The sequence below is a fragment of the Pyrus communis genome, chromosome 14 (assembly GCF_963583255.1).
Source record: "Pyrus communis chromosome 14, drPyrComm1.1, whole genome shotgun sequence".
Classification (NCBI taxonomy): Eukaryota; Viridiplantae; Streptophyta; class Magnoliopsida; order Rosales; family Rosaceae; genus Pyrus; species Pyrus communis.
Window position 1 is genome coordinate 12,856,317 of NC_084816.1, and position 4,724 is coordinate 12,861,040.

The 4,724-nt window shown below is 34.5% G+C and overlaps 1 long non-coding RNA gene across 1 annotated transcript; it reads right to left on the minus strand.

The window, feature by feature from the left end:
* Positions 1–1,768: 1,768 nt before the first annotated feature.
* LOC137716002 (uncharacterized) lies at positions 1,769–3,612 on the minus strand. Its single transcript, XR_011065617.1, has 5 exons — positions 3,474–3,612; positions 3,081–3,132; positions 2,893–2,961; positions 2,526–2,564; positions 1,769–2,050 (listed from the first exon to the last, which is right to left on the minus strand). It is a non-coding gene; the product is annotated as an uncharacterized lncRNA (long non-coding RNA).
* Between the last annotated feature and the right edge of the window lie 1,112 nt (positions 3,613–4,724).

Genomic DNA, 4,724 nt, shown 5'->3' on the forward strand with positions numbered 1-4,724 from the left:
AGTTTAACTCACATTAATGAAGTTGAAAATTTAATATTATTGTATTCTAAATACTTATTAAACTAAAAGAGATCGAAATTTTTTATTTAAATTGCTTTATTTTGCTAATAATATTGAGGGAGGGGGAAATCCAACTCAAGACATTAGTTGCAAGTGAGAATGCTCTTAATAAACTGGGTTACTAGCCCCTTACAATCATTATTTAAAGTCAAGACAAGGAATTATTACATTGCATTCATAGATTATTTTTCTTTTCATTTTCTGTTATATTTGATGTAACGCAACTTCAGTCCATATATGATTTCCTTCTACCCAATGCCAAAGCCTCAATTTGTAGTCGGAGTCCATGGAATAATAACAGTGATCGCACCCCCAATCCGCATCCATTCTAATGGCATCAAAACGGTACCATGGTGAGTTTCTCCATTGCACATAGCAGTAAACCAATGTGCTATACCAGAAAGTAGGGGAAAGTTCCCAATGAACTTCTTGGTTATCTCCCAAAATGTGAAGGCCAAAATCATCGTCTCCCGTTTTACAGTGAACCTTCAATTTTGTCCCGTCGTGTATATGGTTGTTTATTTGGACACCCATTACCCTTTTATGAAACCACTTAGCGTTTACATGACTAGTTGTGATGAAAACCAGAATAAAAATAAGTATGATAAAATTGTTTGACGTTTTCATCTTGATAAATATTGTACTCAATATCAAGTGAAAGGGTGATGAGTGAACCTTATGCCCGGCCTCAATTTATATTTCTAGCATTTCAGTTATTATTTTGTTTTGCTTTAATTTTTCAGTTTGTATGTAAATTCTCACCTAGTCGTTATAATGTTTTTATTAATTGTTAACTTTGTACATATGAGTTACAAGTTTCGTATTTATATTCTGTACAGTTTTATAAGAGTGGATTTTTTACACCTTAATTAATAATTTTATTTTATTACATGCAATATTACTACTTCAATTTATATTAGAGGGGAGAAGGAATTATAGAATAAATGGATTATTTTTAATGAACCGCAATTTTGAAACCGTATCATATATTAAAAAATACAAAAAAAAGGAGTGGGGTGACAATCGTGAAGATGGAACATTTCTGCAGTACCTGTTTGTTGATTTTTACGGCCACTCAGAGAATCATTGGAGGCCCGTGCCAATGACTTCCTGAGATGTATTGTGTATCCGGACCAGGAGCAAGGTGATGCTTTCGAGAGCAAGCACCATATGCTTGAAATTTGACATGCTTTATGTGGGCTGCTAAACGAGGATCCCAATATGCACATTACAGAATTTTTAGTGGAATGCCAAAATATTATGATCAAGGTTTTTTTGCTGAGGCTATCAAGCTCGGTCTTTTTCCGTTCACTCTAAAGAAAAGGGCGAAAAATATGGCTATCCACCCTCCCAGTTAATAGTATCACACTACAAAAAATATGGGCACTGCACACAATAAATTATCTGTGGCCTTTGAGGCCAAAGAGCACCAATATATGTTCCCATAGCCCAATAGCAACAGTGCAGCAACTAAGTTTCTATATGTGCCCTCTATGGGCGTCACCTTTGATCAAAGAGTACAAGGTATGCTGTGCTGAAAAGTGTAAGCACAAATAAAGGTCCTTTTGTGCCCAGTTATGAGAAAGTTGTCAGATGATTGCTGCCACCCATGTTAGCACATTTATTGTTATTGTGCCCAATATGTCAATTATTTAACCAAAAAAAAAAAATTTAAAAACCGAAATCACCTACAAATTGAGATTGAGGCTAAACAAAAAATTATTTTTTCATAAATTAAAACAGCCCACAACCACAAACATCCATAATATTACAATTTACAAAGATATTCACAACCATTATATATAAAAACAACAATAATTTTACACGTTCTATCCCCAACTAAAATTATGAAGGTTTAAGTGAATATCGGTTCTCTCAAGAATAAGAACATCAAATATTAAGGTTTTAAGTGAACCTGCACAGTTCTTTTCTCATCTTCTAGTTCCAAAATTTTCTTTCCAAAATGCTGCTTGAGTGTCAGTGTCGGACCCTTCAAAATTTACACAGCAACAAGAAATGAGCATGTAGTGGCTTCCAAATTTTCAAATTATGATTCTTTATCTTTATCTCATGAGCTGTTGTATATCCTTCCTCCCACAGATTAATTGGTGTAATTCTGCTATGTATACATGCACTTGTTTGGGATTGAAACATAAAGACTTTTGCCTGACACTTTGGTATGGATGGCAAGCAATCCTCACACAAACTAGGACATAAAAATAGAATCCGAAGTCCCAACAATATAATTCTCACTCTTTCAAATGTAAAGAACTAAAGAAAGAAAGATGCAGAGTATCTCAAAATATGCCATTTCCTACAACATATAAGAAACCTGAATTTAAAGAACTTATGAGATCAGTAGTTGGTCTAGAGTTTAATTGACAGAACACATAAGTGTAATGGAAAAACATTATACACCTTGCGATGGGCATCAGAATTAACTATAAGATATAATCAAACTTTACCTTAATCTGAAAGCACAAAGCTTTATATATCACCCAGGCCTGCAAAGGAAAGTAATCCCAAACCACGTAAGCACACATCAAGAAAAACCCAAACTTAGAAAGCTACAAAAAGGTCTACACATGGACATGAACATGGGAATAAGAAAAAGAGATTTGGTACAACCATCAAGCCCCAAACCATTACAGTGGATGTTTACAAATTTAAAATGCAGCCCCTGTTCAATAATTAACACTCAAAATTTAATGTTTCGCATGTTCCAGATTCAATGTAGTATCGAAAAAGTAGTGCAATATCTTTAATTTGGCAACTCAACATAAGAAAGTCAAATATAATTGAGGAAATAAAGATATGTAGAGATGTACTTACACAGAGAGCGGACCAATCCGATACCTGCACTTACAGAGTCAAATCTGCTCTTCTTAGAATTAAGATGTACTGCACCCAAAAAATCAATGACCTCATGCCACGTGCATATAAACATATATGCATATATATTTTAAACTTGTATGTACAAAAGGGTTCACGACACCAAACTCCAAAATGAGATACAATACCATTTGGCATCTATTGTCACGCCCCGGTCCCCAGATACTCCACGCAATTAACCTAATCACAAGTACAAAACATCACTAAAAGGCATGAGTACACATAATACTAAAAGACCAATTCCATCCTTTAAACAAATTACTTTTATACATGTGGAGTAATTTGGCAATTGTATGTTTTCTTAAAAAGAATTTGCAAGCACTATTTCAAAGAGTATAAGACTAACAACCAACACCTCAATCCAAAAAAGGGTTTTGCATGATATTCAGTAGTATATGGTGAACATCATATAGCCAATTCTACTTTTAAACCAAAATAGGCATGAACTATGTAGATCTACATGTTAAATATATATCATTTTGAGCTATGAGAGATCTAATTCCCTTAAAGAGATCTAGTACCATAATTTTGAACTGCGAAAAGACGATAGCAGCAACCTCCTTCCAAGTCAATCCCAAGGCAAAGGCTCCCATCTCTGCTGCTCAAAGTTATATTAGCCAGTCCCATACTACTAGTAAGTAATTACATCAAACTAGGCCAGTATCCATTTCATCCGGTGTCAGCTGCTCCTCAGAGAAGAGAGCCACTCTTCCATATACTTCATGCTCTCTGCACATGAAGCAAAATGCAAAGAACAAGTCAGCACTGGATGTTCATTTTAATTTCGAAAAGCATTTTGCTAGTGAGGTACATTTTTCTTTTGCACATGACTAGAACGCAATTGCATCTGAACAAGAAAGCTGGATAACAATTACCGCAAAAAAATGTCCGCTCAAACCCAAATTTCTTAAAGTAATCTGAACTAAGCAATCAAACTGAAACTTTCTACATTATTTGATCTGTTCTTTTCCAAGACACAAAATGATGAACTGAACACAAAACATGAGCTTTGACAAAGAAGTCATGTACCTCGTTACTAGAATATAATTATCCATGACATTCCCAGAACAAATAACAAAGATTAGATTTTATTATTATTATTCAGAGTAGCCATAACCCTTGGCTTCCCATCATCTTCCAACAATTTAATTTTCAACACCGGTGTACGCTTGTAATATTCCTCAAATTAATTCAGAAAAGGTCACATATCTCCATCACTTACAGTCTACAAAACTAGAATTACCAACATTTTACAAAATAAGTTACTTTATCATCAGTTGATTAATAATCAATTACTTAGTTCTTTCTTTTGGTCAATAACAAACTTTGAACGTACGATAATTGACTATACATATGAAACTCAAAACCTCTGAGACAGATGGATTTACACACCCTCCATGTTTCATGTTATTGACTTGTGTGCAGCCGTGCAGGTATCAAATATTATGCAACACCCCTCCAATATAAAAAAGAAAGGTCACCTTTCATCCAAAAACATATCGGAACTTTAGTATTCTTAAAATTAACCGAAATAGAGTTCCTTAATAACAGGAAACCCCCACACTGACCATGAGATGCAACAGCAAATGACAAATTTATTTGAGATACAATAGAAAACATCAAGATAATTTATTCGATCTAATAAGGAAGCTTGACAAAATATCCTAGCCGGGGACAACCCCGACGATTCCAAGTCATGAACTTCAAGGACAACAAACTTCCGACCATATTTTGCGGCTGATTAGAACAAATTTCTCAACCAAGATTACCCA